General features: G+C 46.7%; 1 protein-coding gene across 1 annotated transcript in view; it reads right to left on the reverse strand.

The window, feature by feature from the left end:
- Positions 1 to 14,344: 14,344 nt before the first annotated feature.
- The window catches only part of LOC144686367 (protein mono-ADP-ribosyltransferase PARP12-like), a 50,559-nt gene continuing 46,968 nt past the window's right edge, over positions 14,345 to 17,935 (reverse strand). Inside the window, exon 12 of the mRNA XM_078551461.1 lies at positions 14,345 to 17,935. This exon is cut by the window's right edge and continues 542 nt beyond it. The gene's annotated coding sequence lies outside the window, so the exon portion shown is untranslated.

Here is a 17,935-nt window from a genome sequence, read left to right on the forward strand (position 1 = left end):
GGAGACTGTTACAGAGACAGAGAGAGAGACACTCAGAGAGAGGAGACTGTTACAGAGACCCAGAGAGAAGACTGTTACAGAGAGAGAGACTCAGAGAGAGGAGACTGTTACAGAGAGAGAGCGAGAGAGGCTCAGAGAGACGAGACTATTACAGAGAGAGACTGTTACAGACGGAGAGAGGGACCCAGAGAGAGGAGACTATTACAGAGAGAGAGCGAGAGAGGCTCAGAGAGAGGAGACTATTACAGAGAGAGACTGTTACAGACGGAGAGAGGGACTCAGAGAGAGGAGACTGTTACAGAGACAGAGAGGGAGAGAGAGACTCAGAGAGAGGAGACTATTACACACAGAGAGAGGGACTCACAGAGAGGAGACTGTTACAGAGACAGAGAGCGACTCAGAGAGAGAGGAGACTGTTACCGAGAGAGGGAGAGAATCAGGGAGAGGAGACTGTTACAGAGAGAGTGGGAAAGAGAGACTCAGAAAGAGGAGACTGTTACAGAGACAGAGAGGGAGAGAGAAAGAATAAGAGAGAGGAGACTGTTACAGAGAGAGAGAGGGAGAGAGAAAGAATAAGAGAGAGGAGACTGTTACAGAGAGAGAGAGGGAGAGAGAAAGAATAAGAGAGAGGAGACTGTTACAGAGAGAGAGAGGGAGAGAGAAAGAATAAGAGAGAGGAGACTGTTACAGAGAGAGAGGGAGAGAGAAAGAATAAGAGAGAGGAGACTGTTACAGAGAGAGAGAGAGAGGGAAAGAGAGACTCAGAGAGAGGAGACTGTTACAAAGAGAGACTCAGAGGAGACTGTTACAGAGAGAGAGACTCAGAGAGAGGAGACTCTTACAGAGAGAGAGACTGTTACAGACAGAGAGAGGGACTCAGAGAGGAGACTATTAGAGCGAGAGAGAGAGAGGGAGAGAGAGACTCAGAGGAGATTGTTACAGACAGCGAGACTCAGAGAGAGAGAGAGAGACTCGGGGAGCGAGAGTGAGAGACTCGGAGAGAAGGGAACTTTATGTTACACGTAGAGACCAGTTCAGATACACTTGCTGTACTCAGAAAATAAATCACTGCTTGAGAGAGAAACTTATGCACAAATGATGACTCATACAGATACTTTCAGTGAGAGAATGCGAGAAAAACACACAGAAAGACACATGACATACTGGAGGGAGCGTCTAAAGGTTCACTAGACTGATCCCCAGGATGAGGGCGTTGGCCTGTGAGGAGGGATTAGTGTTGCCAACCCTCCAGGATTGGCCTGGAGTCTCCAGGAATTGAAGATCGGTCTTCAGGACACTGCTGTGTGCAACCCTGGGAGAAAAATCATCCAGACATTAAAAAATGATACCTTTAAAAAAATTTTTGTTTGAACATTTCTCTTCAACCATGGGTTATTGGCATGAATTGTCCAATGGTTCAGGTAGTGAACAGAAAATCTGAACTGGACTAGCCATATAAATACTGTGGCTAAAAGAGCAGATCAGAGGCTAGGAATCCTGCAGTGAGTAACTCACCTCCTGACTCCCCGATGTCCACCATCGACAAGGAACAAGTCAGGAGTGTGATGGAATACTCTCCACTTGCCTGGATGAGTGCAGCTTCCACAATATTCAAGACGCTTGACACCATCCAGGACAAAGCAGCCCGCTTGATTGGCATCCCATCCACAAACTCCCTCCACCACCGACGCACAGTGTCAGCAGTGTATACCATCTACAAGATGCACTGCAGGAATTCACCAAGGCTCCTTCGACAGCACCTTCCAAACCCACGACCACTACCATCTAGAAGGATAAGGGCAGCAGATAGATGGAAGCACCACCGCCTGGAAGCTCCCCTCCAAGTCACTCACCATCCTGACTTGGAAATATATCGCCGTTCCTTCACTGTCACTGGGTCAAAATCCTGGAACTCCCTCCCTAACAGCACTGTGGGTGTACCCACACCACATGGACTGCAGCGGTTCAAGAAGGCAGCTCACCATCACCTTCTCAAGGGGCAATTAGGGCTGGGCAATAAATGCCGACCCAGCCAGTGACACCCACATCCCGTGAACGAATTAAAAAAAGGTGGAGATAGTTGCAGGAAGATGAAATTGAGGTAGAACATCAGGCGTGATCTTATAGAATGATGGAGCAGGCTTGAAGGGCCGAATGGCCTACTCTTGCTCCCAGTTCTTATGTTCCTATGACAGAGAGTGGGAGGTAGCCAGAGATATACAAAGGAAGGATCAGACACAGGGAGGCAGATGGAGAGAGAAGAGGAACAAGCATACAGATAGCGATACACTCATAGAAAGATATTCCTATAGAGACAAGGAAACTCACAGAGAGAGACACACAAAAGGAGAGAGGGACAGAGAGGAAGATTCATACACCGAGATTTACATCAGAAGATAATTATTGATGAAAACAGCCATCAATCCCATCTTCCTTTATCCAGCCAATAAAATCCTTATTTTCTCTTCCAACTGTAGCTCCAAATATTTCCTAGAGACTCCAATTTTGTTGCCTCCGAGACATTAACTGGAACCTATTCCTCTCTTGGCCTGAGGAAGTTCCTGATGTTGGTCAGAAAGTTAGTTTGAGCTCTTCGATCTGTCAATTTAAGTTGGAGATTTTCTAATCCCTAACCATCTTCTAAATCTCATGGTGGCATGATGCCACCACCAAACACATCTTCCCTTCACCTCCCCGGCGGCATTCCATAGGGATCGTTCCCTCCGTGACACCTTGGTCCACTCCTCCATCACCCCCTGCACCTCAACCCCCTCCCACGGCACCTTCCCATGCAACCGCAGGAGATGCAACACCTGCCCCTTCACTTCCCCTCTCCTCACCATCCAAGGGCCCAAAAACTCATTTCAAGTGAAGCAGCATTTCACTTGCACTTCCCTCAACTTAGTCTACTGCATTTGTTGCTCCCAATGCGGTTTCCTGTACATTGGAGAGACCAAACACAGAGTGGGTGAACGCTTTGCAGAACACCTTCGGTCTGTCCGCAAGCATTACCCAGACCTCCCTGTCACTTGCCATTTCAACACACCACCCTGCTTTCACGCCCACATGTCCGTCCTTGGTTTGCTGCATTGTTCCAGCGAAGCTCAACACAAACTGGAGGAACAGCACCTCATCTTCCGACTAGGCACTTTACAGCCTTCCGGACTGAATATTGAATTCAACAACTTTAGATCATGAACTCTCTCCTCCATTCCCCACCCCCTTTCCGATTTTCCCCCTCCTTTTTGTCTTTTCCAATAATTTATATAGATTTTTCTTTTCCCACCTATTTCCATTATTTTTAAATGTATTTCCATCCATTGTTTTATCTCTATCTTTTAGCCTTTTTCGATTCCTTCACCCCACCCCACCCCCACTAGGGCTATCTGTACCTTGCTTGTCCTGCTTTCTACCCTTAATTAGCACATTCCTTTAGATAATATCACCACCTTCAACACCTCTTTGTCCTTTTGTCTATGACATCTTTTGGTTATCTCCACCTATCACTGGCCCTCTATCTAGCTCTTCTTGTCCCAAACCGCACCCCCCCTTAAACCAGCTTATATTTCACCCCTTCTCTATTTTTACTTAGTTCTGTTGAAGGGTCATACGGACTCGAAACGTTAACTGTGTTCCTCTCCGCAGATGCTGCCAGACCTGCTGAGATTTTCCAGGTATTTTTGTTTTTGTTTTTGTTCTAAATCTCTGTAGTCACCTTTCTGATTCCTCCTTTCTACAACAAAAACAAATTGTGTTCAGATAGCGCCTTTAACATGGCTAAATGCTGCAAGTCACTCTGCAGGATCAAACAGAATTTGACACTGAGCCACATGAGGAGATGCTGCTCCAGGTGGCAAAAAGCTTGGTCAAAAACGCAGATTTTAAGCTTCGTCGTAAAGGAGGACAGAGAGCTAGGGAGGCGGAGAGGTTTAGGGAGGGAAGCCCAGAGCCTGTGACCCAGGCAGCTGCAGACACGGCCAGCATTGGTGGCGTGATTAGAATTTGGGATTTGCAAGAGGTCAGAGTTAGAGGGGTGCAGGGATTTCGGAGGGTTGTGGGGCTGGAGGAGGTTACAGAGGTGACGAGAGGTTGTGGAGGGATTTGGAACAATGGAGGTTAAAAAGCCCAAGCCTTTCTTCATAAGGTAAAGCCCTGAAAGCAGAGATCAACCTCAAGACTCTTCTTGTTTCTTGGTGACCAGAACTAGACACAGGGTTAAAGATGCGGTCTGACCTGAGCACTATATTACCTCCACTGAATTATATTGGATTCTTTTAGCTTTGTAGTCCAACAACCTATTGCCTTTATTGATTGTTGTTCTACATTGCTTAGACATTTTAGCAACAAACCTACCAAGACTACTCTGCTGTTCATATCCTAACTCACACCAAGCCCCTTTCACCCATTACCCTTGTGCTTACTGATCTATTGGCTCCCAGGATCTCAACACCATGAATTTAAAATTCTCATCCTTGTGTTCAAATCGCTCCATGGCCTCAACCCCTCCCTGTCTCTTTAACTCCTTCAGCCCCACAACCCTCTTGAGGTCTCTGTGCTGATGCAATTCTGGATTTTGGTCCATCCCCGATTTTCTTTGCCACACCACTGGCGGCCATGCCTTCAGCTGACTAGGCCCCAAGCTCGGGAATTCCCTCCCTAAATCTCTGCACATCTTCATCTTTCTTTCCTCCTTAAATCCTACCTTTTTGACCAAGGGCAGAATTTTCCGCTCCCGTTGACGGTGGGTATATTTGGTGGCATGAGCGGACAATATGGCAAAAAGGCCAAACATTGGTTTTACTCCGTTGTGAGACCAGTTTGCAATTGTCCGTTCCACCCGTCAATGGTGGGTCGTGTTTCCCACCGCTAAACGTCGGGAACCTAATTTCAATACTTTAGCATCGCACTATAAGCCCTGTTCAGCGGAATCGGCCCCTCACGCTGGATTGTCTGGGTGTGTCAGCTTGATTGCACATCGAAAAATAGCAGAGAAAAACCCAGGGCCTAAAAAGGGGAGAAGAATACTCTCGAAAATTCCTGTCCGACCCCTATAGGAGATGGAAACCAGACGAGGAAATTATATGGACCAGGTATTATCTATAAAGACACTTACTGTCTATGTGATGTGGTCTCTGTTCCAGTCAGGAACCAATCTAGCTCCCTGTTGTAAAGCTGCAGACAGTCAATATCCAGAACAGCAGTGGGTAATGCATTTCAGAGTCTCACCACCCTCTGGTAAAGACATGCTGCCAGTGTATTCCTGCTCAAACTCATCTTTTAACATGTTTACACACACAACTGCTGCCTCCACAATACGCACGGCTAATTTGTAGTACGTTCCATTCAAAAAGTCCCCCTGTTCTATCCTTAGGTCCAAAGTGGGTAACCTCACACTTGCCTACATTGAAATCCATTTGCCACAGTTTTGCCCATTCACTTCATCTGTTAATATCTCTTTGTAATGTTACGCTTCCAACCACACTGCTTACGATGCTGTCTAATTTGTGTCGTCGGAAAATTTGGTTATGTAGCTTTCTATCCCATCATCTAAGTTGTTAATAAGTACACTGAACAGCTGAAGCCTCACACAAATCCTTGCGGGACACCACGAGTCACATCTTGCCTATTAGAGTACCTGTCCATTGTCCCTTCTCGCTGTTCCTGCTGCTCAGCCAATTTCCTAACCAGATTGATCATTTGCTCTCAATTCCATGAGCTTCAACTTTAGCTAACAGTCTCTTATGAGGAACTTTATTAAATGCCTTCCGGAAGCCCAAATAAACAACATCCATAGATATTCCCCTCTCCACTGCTTTTGTCAGCTTGTCAAAATAAAAAATCAGATTCGTCAGGCAAACTTTGTGTGATGCTTAATGGTGTTTGCAGATCACAGAATTGTTACAGCACAGAAGGAGGCCATTCGGCCCATTGTGCCTGTACCAGCTCTCCAAATGACCAATGCACCTAGTGCCATTCTCCCACCCTCTCCCCATAACCCTGCATATTCTTCCTTTTCAGATAACAGTCTAATTCCCTTTCAAATGCTTCGATTGAACCTGCCTCCACCTCACTCTCAGGCAGCGCATTCCGAACCCTAACCACTTGCTGTATGAAAAAGTTGCTCCTCATATCATTTTTGCTTTTCTCACTAATTACTTTAAATCCGTGCCCTCTGGTTCTCAATTCTTTCACAAGTGGGAACAGTTTCTCCCTGTCTACTCTGCCCAGTCCCCTCACGATTTTCAACACCTCTATCAAATCTCCTCTCAACCTTCTCTTCTCCAAGGAAAACAGCCCCAACTTTTCCAATCTATCCACATAACTGAAGTTCCTCATCCCTGGAATCATTCTTGTGAATCTTTTCTGAACCCTCTCGAATCCTTTCACATTCTTCCTGAAGTGCGGCACCCAGAACTGGATCCAATACTCCAGCTGAGGCCAAACTGGTATCCTGTACATGTTTAACATAACCTCCTTGCTCTTGTACTCTATGCCCCTATTAATAAAGCCTTGGTAACTGTATGCACACTCTCAACTTGTCCTGCCACCTGCAAAGATTTATGCACAGATACACCCAGGTCCTTCGGCTAGCTACACCACCTTTAGAGTTGTACCCTTTATTTTATATTGTCATTCCATATTCTTCCTACCAAAAGGATTCGCTTCACATTTCTTTGCATTGAACTTCATCTGCTACTTGTCTGCCCATTCCACCCACTTGTCTATGTCCTTTTTGTCCTACACTATCCTCCTCACAGTTCACAATGTTTCTGAGTTTTGTATCATCCACAAACTTTCAAATTGTGCCCTGTCCGCCAAGGTCTAGGTCATTAATATATACCAGGAAAAGCAAGGGTCCCAACACCGACCCCTGGGGAACTCCACTACAAACCTTCCTTAGTCAAAAAACATCCATTAAACAATAGTCTCTGTTTCCTGTCACTCGGCCAATTTCGTATCCGTGTCACTACTGTCCCTTTTATTCCACGAGCAATAACTTTGCTCACAGGTCTGTTATGTGGCTCTGTATCAAGCTCCTCACATTATGAACCTTATGCCTTTAAAGCTAAGCTCCAGAATTCACTCCCTACACCTCTCAGCCTCTTGTGCTCCTCCTTTAAGACACTTCTGAAAAACTTCCACCTTGACCAAGCTTCTACTCACCCGACCTAACATCTCCCAGGTGGCTCTGTGTCAAATTTTGCCCCCAAACATCCCTGTGAAGCGCTTTAGCTTGTTTTAGGTTAAAGGTGCTAGGTCAATCGGGTTTGTTGGTGATGCTGACCGAATTCCGATTTGGGTGACCCGGGATTTTCACCGGTGCTTGGGGATTATGATACGTGAACTTCAGGATCACGGTTATGAAAAGAAAACCTCTTGCATCGTGTGAGCAGGCTGTACGAGGCGTTGGGAAGCCCACCAAGGTCCATCACCATGGCAGGGAGTACGGAGGAGCCTGCAAACCTGCAGCGGTGTGTAGCTTTCCCTGGGAGCACGTGGTCTTCCTTCAGAGCACTGCAGCCAGGCCCTCACCACAGGTAGTCGATTTTACCGGAGCTTGTCACCAGGCTGGAATCTTGCCATCCAGACTCTGGGCCCTTATCCTTGGTGAGGCTGCTGGGCTGGGTGGACAGGGGACAATCAAGGGCATCGCTTACCACCTGCAGTCTGCAACTCCACAGATCAGGGGAGGCAGATGAGATGCAACAAGGGTACATGCTGTCATCTCTCAGGGGGCCTGCTTCGCAGCCATCCCCAACCATGGTCCCAGAGAGCCAGCTGGGTAACACTGCCCCCCCACCAACACAGAGCTCACAGCTTTGGGCAAAACCGGGCCCCGATCACCTTGAGGCTCATGGGGTGAGCATCAGCAGCCTTCGGCCTGAAGGAGTTCAACCCTCTCATGAGCGGGAAGGGCGAATAAACTTCTAAGAAAAGCACTATCGCTTGGCGCTTGCGTGACAGGCGAAATCGTGACTACTTCGCGCGGTTTTTGTCTGTCCGCAGTTCTCTGATTGGTCGGTGAGTTGACTTGGTGGGCTGGGCCTGGCGCACGAGGAGGCACGTGGGGCATGCGGAGGACTGGAGGGTATGACGTACCCGCGGTTGCCGACGGTTGTAGGTGGTGGAGGCGGGAAAGGGGTGTGGGCGACTGGTGGAGATGAACAACAGCGAAAGGTGAGCAGAGCCCAACAATAACATTACCCCAGCCTGAGGGATTGGGGGGCGGGGGCGGGGGCTGCGGGGAGTGTGGGGGACAGCATTGGAAAGGGTTTCAGAATGGGATTGGGGGTAGACAGAATGGGAAGAGGGTAGCATGGGAGCAGGTGCCATGGAGGAGGAATGCATGGGGTGGTATGAAATGGGGGGTGGGGTGGGCAGAATGGGGCATGGGATGGGGATGATATGAGAGGAATTAAAGGAATGGGATGGGCACAGCATGAGACAATGGCTATGGAAAGGACGGAATGGCACAGGATGTGGATTTAAAAGAAACACTATTGCAATAAAGATACTAATTCACTGCAAACGTTTTGCAGGTCTCTGCTAGTCTGAAGCAATTGGTGTGTCTGTGCAAATTAAACACCTTTATCACTTTTGGAAAATTGCTCTGCAGTGTCTCCATAGAAACAGAGTCTGGATTGTCAATGTATCATTGATATCAAAGTTGCCTGAAGAGTTTCAATGTTCTTAAATGAAGCCATAAGGGAGGGTGATAAACATTGTTAATACAGGGGGGTTTTGTGAGGGGAATGAGCAGACTACTGGAAGCTCGGTTCTATTTCCTCCTTGGCTTTTCTGGTCGCAGTGTGTTGTGCTTGAACTCCTCTACTTCCCCCTCACCTTCGTCTGAGTCACCTGCATCAGGTTCTTTTGTATTGGTCTCTTTCCTCTCTGTCAACATGCAGCACCCTACGATGGGGTAACAGACACCCATCAACATTCTGGGGCTTGCCATTGGCCAGAAACTGAACTGGACCGGCCATATAAATACAGTGGCTACAAGAGCAGGTCAGAGGCTAAGAATCCTGCGGTGAGTAACTCACCTCCTGACTCCCCAAAGTCTGTCCAACATCTACAAGGCACAAGTCAGGAGTGTGATGGAATACTCTCCACTTGCCTGGATGAGTGCAGCTCCCACAACACTCAAGAAGCTGGACACCATCCAGGACAAAGTAGCCCCGCTTGATTGGCACCCCATCCACAAACATTCACTCCCCCCACCACCGACGCACAGTGGCAGCAGTGTGTACCATCTACAAGATGCACTGCAGCAACTCACCAAAGCTCCTTAGACAGTACCTTCCAAACCCACGACCAGTACCATCTAGAAGGTCAAGGGCAGCAGATACATGGGAACACCATCACCTGGAAGTCCCCCTCCAAGTCACTCACCATCCTGACTTGGAAATATATCGCCGTTCCTTCACTGTCACTGGGTCAAAATCCTGGAACTCCCTTCCTAACAGCACTGTGGGTGTACCTACACCACAGGGACTGCAGCGGTCCAAGAAGGCAGCTCACCACCACCTTCTCAAGGGGCAATTAAGGATGGGCAATAAATGCTGGCCTAGCCAGCGACACCCACATCCTGTGAATGAATAAAAAAAACTTCACTCTGTCCCTTCCCACCTCTCTGAACTGTTGCTTCAAAAAGAGGCATGAGCCACCTCTGACTAAGAGTGAGCTTATTAGTGCTTCTTTTAAGTGCAGCATGAGCATTAGGAGGCCTCGGCTGCGCTGGCTAAGATTTTAACCTGTAATATGGGACCAGGGCAGTGTCAGCCAGTAGCACACTTGTCTCCGTATCGAAAGATTGTGGACTTGAATCCCATGCCAAAGGCCTGAGCACGAGCAGCCGGAGTGCTGCTCTGCCTGTGTGCCGTCTTCTGGATGAGATGTTAAACACAAGTTTAACACCCCCAGGTGAACTTAAAAGATTCCACCCACTACTTCAAAGAAGAACAGGAGAGTTATCCTTGGTATTCTGACCAATAATCAACATCACTAAACAGACTATCTGGCCATTATCATGTTGCTCTTTGTGGGAGCTTGCTGTGTGCAAATTGGCTGCCACATTTCCTACTTTACCACAATGACTACAATTTTAAAAGAAACTTAATTGGCTGTGAAGCGCTTTGGGACATCCAGAGGTTGTGAAAGGTGCTATATGAATGTTAGTTCATTCTCTCTTCCAGCTGTCTTGACCCCATTTCCAGTACTTGTCCAATAGAGACACAACCCTGCGGAGACGGGAAATTATTGTAGTCAGGGAGAGGAATCCTTGTTCATCACCCGTGCAGATTGGAAAACTGCCCTGATACTCTGCATTTAATACAAATATTTAATTCTTTAATCAAAATTACTCAGAATGATTCAAGATCTAAAGGGCTAAAATGATGAGGACAGATTGCCTAGACTAGGATCAAAGCAAAATATTGTGATGCTGGAAATCCGAAATAAAAACAGAAAGTGCTGGAAATACTCAACAGGTCCAGCAGCATCTGTGGAGAAAGAAACAAGAGTTAATGTTTTGAGTCCAAAATGACTCTTCTTTGGACTCCTTGGGCTCAGCAAAGGGTTCAGTTTCTGGTCAATGGTAACCCCCCCAGGATGTTGATAGTGAAGGATTCAGTGATGGTAATGCCATTGAACATCAAGGGGTGATGGTTGGATTCTCTCTTGTTGGAGATGGTCATTGCCTGACACTTGTGTGGCGCAAATGTTACTTGCCACTTGTCAGCCCAAGCCTGGGTATTGTCCAGGTCTTGCTGCATTTGGACAGGGATTGCTTCATTTTTCTGAGGAGTTGCGAATGGTGCTGAACATTGTGCAATCATCAGCGAACATCCCCATTTCTGAATTTATACGTAAGGAAGGTCATTGATGAGGCAGTTGAAGATGGTTGGGCCTAGGGCATTACCCTGAGGAACTCCTGCAGTGATGTCCTGGAACTGAGATGACTGACCTTCAACAACCAAAATCATCTTCCTTTGTGCTAGGTATGAATCCAACTAGTAGAGAGTTTTCCCCCGATTCCCATTGACTCCAGTTTGCTAGGGCTCCTTGATGCCACACTCAGTCAAATGCTGCCTTGATGTCAAGGGCAGTCACTCTCACCTCACCTCGGGAGTTCAGCTCTTTTGTACATGTTTGAACCCAGGCTGTAATGAGGTCAGGAGCTGAGTGGCCCTGGCAGATCCCAAACTGAGTGTCAGTGAGCAGGTTATTGCTAAGCAAGTGCTGGTTGATAGCACTGTTGATGACCCCTTCCATTACTTTACTAATGATGGAGAGTAGACTGATGGGGAGATAACTGGCCGGGTTGGATTTGTCCTGCTTTGTGTGTACAGGACATACCTGGGCAATTTTCCACATAGCCAGGTAGATGCCAGTGTTGTAGCTGTACTGGAACAGCTTGGCTAGGGGCACGGAAAGTTCTGGAGCACAAGTCTTCAGTACTATTGCTGGAATATTGTTAGGGCCCATAGCCTTTGCAGTATCCAGTGCCTTCAGCCGTTTCTTGATATCATGTGGGGTGAATCGAATTAGCTAAAGACTGGCATCTGTGATGCTGGGGACCTCCGGAGGGGGCTGAGATGGATCATCCACTCGGCACTTCCGGCTCAGGATTGTTGCAAATGCTTCAGCCTTGTATTTTGCACTGATGTGCTGGGCTCCCCCATCATTGAGGATGGGGATATTTGTGGAGCCTGTTTCTCCAGTGAGTTGTTTAATTGTCCACCACCATTGATGACTGGATGTGGCAGGACTGCAGAGCTTAGATCTGATCCATTGGTTGTGGGAGCTTTTAGCTCTGTCCATCGCACGTCACGTTGGTATGCAAGTAGTCCTGTGTCATAGATTCACCAAGTTGACACCTCATTTTTAGGTATGCCCAGTGCTGCTCCTGGCATACCCTCCTACACTCTTCATTGAACAGAGTTGATCCCCCTGCTTGATGGTAATGGTAGAGTGGGGGATATGCCAGGCCATGAGGTTACAGATTGTGCTCGAGTATAATTCTGCTACTGCTGAAGGCCCCAGGTGCATCATGGATGCCCAGTTTTGATTTGCTAGATCTGTTCGAAATCTATCCCATTTAGCACGGTGGTAAGTGCCACACAACGCGATGGAGGGTATCAAGATGGGACTTTGCCTCCACAAGGACTGTGTGGTGGTCAGTTAGGACTTGGCCAGCAGTGCTCCTTCTTCCAATTGGTGCTCAGGAGGAGTACGGATTCATCAGCTGAGGGGTAAGGGGGCAGTCGCTGGTCACCAGCAGTAGGTTTCCTTGCCTATGTTTGGCTGATGCCAAGAGACTTCTGAGCTAGAGTCAGAGACTTCAGACAGTTCTGAGGTACTTACCTGGATTGCTACCCAGGAAATGTTAGTCAGAAGACTCCTAGTCTAACTCCTGAGTAACTATACAATTGACCCCCCCCCAATCACTCACACTGACACCTTCCCAATCCCCAAACCCAACCCGACACGACCTGACCAGCCCTCAGCCTGACAATCCCACCTGTCCTGATCAGACCTAACTACCCCCTTACCCACCTACCCCCTCACCCACCCACCACCCCACTCACCCACCCACCACACTCACCCACCCACCACACTCACCCACCAACCACACTCACCCACCAACCACACTCACCCACCAACCACCTCACCCACCTACCCACCACACTCACCCACCCACCTCCTCACCCACCCACCACCTCATCCATCTATACCTCCTGATCCACCTATACCTCCTGACCCGCCTACCCCCTCACCCGCCTACCCCCTCACCCGCCTACCCCCTCACCCACCCACCCCCTCACCCACCTACCACCTCACCCACCTACCACCTCACCCATCTACCACACCTGCCCATTCACCCAATCATTAACATTTACACTGGACCTTTAAACTTAGCATATGGCAGCTGGTGCTGTAAAAATAGGGCATAACTTGTCTTCCCTCAACGCTCCAGCACTGTGATGAAGCACTTTGCGAGACTGGATGCTCTGCATTTCTGAAGGAGCCAAGCTCGGAGGACCCAGCAAAAATGCAGAGAAGAGTGGGGGCACAGGAAAGTAAGAGCGGAGTGGCAATCCCACAGTGATCGCCACTTTGCAGAAAATCCAGGCCATAATTGCTTAAAATGGGATTACATGTTGCTAGGAAATAGAGATAGTTTAAGTAAGTTATATTTGTATTTGTGGGTGTTAGGAATGAGTTTTAGCTTTAAAATTTAGGTTTGATTTGTATTTCTGTATCTGTGTGTTAAGAAAAGTCAAATTGAGTTTTAGTATCACTGTAAAAGGTGCCTGCATTTCTAATGAGAGTTTTACGACTCTAAATTAAGTTAAACAAACAAACAAGAGTAGAGAAACTGGGTTGTTCCCAGAGAGGCAGGTCCCTCTTGTAGATACACAGAAGAAACTAGAAACAGCAGTTTGATTTGGAAGCTGTTTGAGCTCAGTTGGTTTTGAAGACAGCTGTCAGGCAGAAGCAACCTGGAAGGGGCACATAGCCAATCCCAAGCTAAAGTGCATTGAAAGTAGCTGCGTCAGAGAGGCAGCTGGAAGGGGCAGATAGCCAGTCCCAAGCCAAAGTTGGTTTGAAGACAGATGCCAGGAGAGACTGGACACTGGGAGAGGGAACTACGGAGACAGTACATTTCCCAAATGAACCAAAAAGTCCCAAGGCCAAATGAGTGCGACAGGGACCAGGAGAAAGCCCTAGGAACCTGGAAATGGTCTTGCTCTGTGGAAGTGAAAGTAAGGAGCAGAGAGAAAGGCTCCAAGTTTCAAGCTTAAAGAGATTGTTATGACACAGCAGTTGGTAAAGGCTGAGTTGTTTAAATCCCAGAGGGAAACTTGAACAACCGTCAAAACCTATATATTCAATTGGTATTTTTGAGATGCAGCTCTGAATTCAGGAATAAGACCACCGAGCCTCAAGTGATTTTTTTAATATATAAAACCAAATTAAACATTTATGAATTAAACAAGAAATTAAACACATACACATGTCTACAAATTACTACCATAATAACTTTTAAACAAATCCCCAAATTAATCACTCCTAGGCAAATCTTCACCAAAGCAACAATAACCCATAGACTTTAAACAGACACCAGGCAAAGCACTTTTGGCCTTAGGATTCAAAATGAGGTTCCTTGCAATTTGATTCCTTTGCAGACAGTTGTAGGCTTACAGGCTGGGTAGATCTTAAATGCCTCTGACCTATACGCACTAACTCCTTTCTGATTATACCTAGCTTCCCCTTTGAATGTAAATTTTCCATTGAATTACTAGGTTTTTAATAATTTTTACCTCTCCTAACAATAATCTTTTCATTCCACCAGTTTTATTAGTAATATAAACACATTGCTTGGAGTCTCCCAGCTAGGTGCAAGATTTTACCCATTCTTTTGAATGGTTTATTCAACAAATGCAAATTTACACTTTACCTTCTTCCTCCTTACATTTATCTAATTAACATATCAAAACTACTATACATCAAAGCACCCGGGCTAGCTGGCTTTAATCCAGTTAAGCCACACACAGAGACATAGACCCTGCTACAACTCCCATTTAAAAATAATTTCCAATAACATTATAGACATTAATATCTCTTCATGAGATAAAAGCTTGGGAAAAGTCAGAAGGTCCAAAGAGATAGCTGAAGGTCTATAACTCTTTGCAATGGGCATGTGAAGCAGTGGTGTCCTGTTGAGGGCTGAGTCGGTGAGAGAGAGTGCATGGAAGACAGCTTGAATGCATGTGGTGACCCAGGGAAGAGGAACATCGGAAGGAGAGTTTGAAACCCCGGAGATGGACCCTTGAGGAAGCTGTCTGAGGGAAAGTGTCGGCTTCGGAGAAGATTCCAAGATAAGTTCTTTGAGAGTGGGGATTGGAAACCCTCCTTTGAAAGACGGAGTTCAGTGAGACTGGTTGGCTTATGGTGTGATAAGCGTCTGGAGGGGGTGGGGGTAGCTGAGAGAGATATATAGCATCTGTCTGGGGTGGCATCTCTCACTTTGTTTCAGAGAGTGGTGTGTCTGACCACAGGGTGACTATTGGTTTACATGGACTGTACTTACTGTGGACGTTAAAGTGTAAGATAGCTATTGTAACTTGTGTTATCCTTACAAATCTATATATATATCTGTAAAGGTATAGTTGTGGGTGAAGGAGTATTGTAATGTAGTTCATCTTTTCTTTTTAAATAAATGTTTTATTCTTTTGTTAAAAGTTCATCAGCTGATTCCTGTGACTCTGTTCAGTAGCCCCTCTCCATGTAATTAAATAAACAAATAATCCATCAAGCTGGGTTCCAATCTGGGATTGGGTTTATCCAGGGGTAACCTCAGCTGGGATTATAACAATGTGGACAAAGCAATCGAAAATTCAATAGTGTTTCTGGGTTTTTAAAATAGGGACATAAAATACAAGCGCAAAGGGAATGTGATAATTTTATACAATGCAATGGTTAGAGCACAATTAAGAATATTTTCTGCAGTTTTGAGCTATTTATTATCAGATATTAAAGACACAGAGAACGACTGTATCTTCCAGCTCTTTCTGTGGTGTCTGTTTACTATTGATGCTCACTGTTTCGTTCAGCCTGGGAATGAACTTTGAGCTCAGTAAACAGACACCACAGAAAGAGCTGGAAGCTGCTCGAAACATGGTGTAGATATTTTAAAGCATCGTAAAACACTCTAAATAAAGTCCCTGGACACTTGGAAACTTGTGTCATCTCTGCATTGCTCTGAGGCAAATCAAACAACAGATGTACAGCGGGGAACAGGATAGATTAATCAAGGACGATAATAGTGATGGAAACTCAGGTGATGAGAAGAGACTTGAGACATTGAGACCATCTCTGCTGGAGCAGGGGAGGCTAAAAGGAGATTTGTTGGAGGTGGTTTAAAAATGAATTCCTCTGGATGAAGTTCCAGTGGTGAAGAGGTCATCAATTTCAGATTGTGACAGAGAGTGTGAGGGGCAAGAGTAGGAGGAATTTTGTCACAGAGAGTTGTTGCAGTTTGTCACAGGGAGCAGAATCAGAGAATCGCAGAGTTTTAACGGCACAGAAGGAGACCATTGGGCCCATCATGTCTGCACCAGCTCTCCCAAAGAGCATTATGACCCAGTGACATTGCCCTGCCTTTTCCCCCGTACCCCTGCACATTGTTTCTATTCAAATAATCATCTAATGCCCCCTTGAATGCCTCGATTGAACCTGCCTCCACCACACTCCCAGGTAGTGCATTCCAGACCCGAACCACTCGTGTGAAAAAGTTTTTTTCTTACGTCACATTTGCTTCTTTGGCAAATCACTTTAAATCTGTGCCCTCTCGTTCTCGATCCTTTTACGAGCAGGAACAGCTTCTCCCTGTCTACTCTGTCCAGCCCCCTCATGATTTTGAACATCTCTATCAAATCTCCTCTTCGCCGCCTTCTCTCCAAGGAGTTAAGGCAGGGGCTATTGCGTCTCTGAGTCGAAGATGGTGGACTTTGGGGAAAGATCAGGGTGGTGGGATTGGCCCTTACTGATGAAAGGTCATCGACCTGAATGGGCCAAGTGGCCTGCTTCTGATCTCTGAGACTCGGTAATTCTAACTGATGCACGGGCAATAATTCCGTCCTTTGAGATGAATTGGCAAAGAATTGACCAAAACCTGCGTCGAAATCCAACAAGGCAACAAAGGAACTGTGGGATATCAAATCAAATCAAAGCCACCAGCGAGGGATCTCTGCATTAGATCGGCAACACTCCGAGATCTCTGTGCTCCTCTATCCTCTGCATCCCCCGATTTTAATCACTCCACCGCTGGTGGCTGTGTCTTCCGTTTCCAAGGCCCCAAACTCTGGAATTCCTTCCCTAGCCCTCTCCACCTCTCTCCTGCATCAAGATGCCGCTTGAAACGATACCTCTTTGCTCAAGCCCCTCCTAATACCTCCCTACGTGGCTCAGGGTGAAAGTTTGTCTGATAGTCCTGCTCTGGGGATGTTTTACAACAGTCAAGGTGCTATATCGGTGCAGGTCATTACAGTAAAACCACCGCAAGTTGGCCTCAAACGCTCCATAATTCGAACATTTTGGAATGAAGGAAGGACAATGAGCCAATTGATTTAGTCACACTTTAGGTTCGAGTCACATCCACCAACATAGCAGCTGCACATTCTTCCGCTACAGGGCTAGTTCTGTGTGTGGTGTAATTCTTACACTGCAGAGCTAATTGTGTGTGGTCCTGGTTCTCGAACTCATGTTTCCCATTAGCAGGGCTCTCAGCCAACAGCAGAGTCTTGCAAAATTACTCGGTATCATTTCACACTTTTATCGCAAGCTTTAGAAAGCACTCACCGAAAACTGTCTTTACGTTAGAACCTTACAGTGCAGGAGGAGGCCATTCGGCCCATCGTGTCTGTGCTGGCTCTTTGGATGAGCTGTCCAGTTAGTCTCCCCCCCACCCCCCATCCCCCCTTCTGAAGGCAGTGAGTGACAGACCATAACAACTCGCTGTGTGCAAAAAATTTCTCCTCCTCTCCATTCTGGCTCTAATGCCAATTATTTCAAAATCTGAGTCATCTGGATTACAGAGCTTATTGCCAGTGGAAAATGTCTTTCCTTGGCTAATCGAACCAAACCCTTCATCATTCAACGCCTCTATCAAATCTCTCCTTACCCCCTCATTGCTTTAAGCAGAACCAATCCCAGCTTCTCTGCTCCTTCATCCCTGGTACCATTCGAGTGAATCTCCGCTGCGCCCTCTCCGGGACCTTGACACCCTTCCTAAACGGCGACGCCCAGAGTTGGGCGCAATAGCTCAGCTGGGGACTAAACCAGGAATTTACAAAGGTTTAGCATCCCATGAATCATCAGGGCGAATACAAAACCCTATAGCAAGATTGATCCTGTAACAAAATGT

This window comes from Cetorhinus maximus, chromosome 11, assembly GCF_964194155.1.
Source record: "Cetorhinus maximus chromosome 11, sCetMax3.hap1.1, whole genome shotgun sequence".
NCBI lineage: Eukaryota > Metazoa > Chordata > Chondrichthyes > Lamniformes > Cetorhinidae > Cetorhinus > Cetorhinus maximus.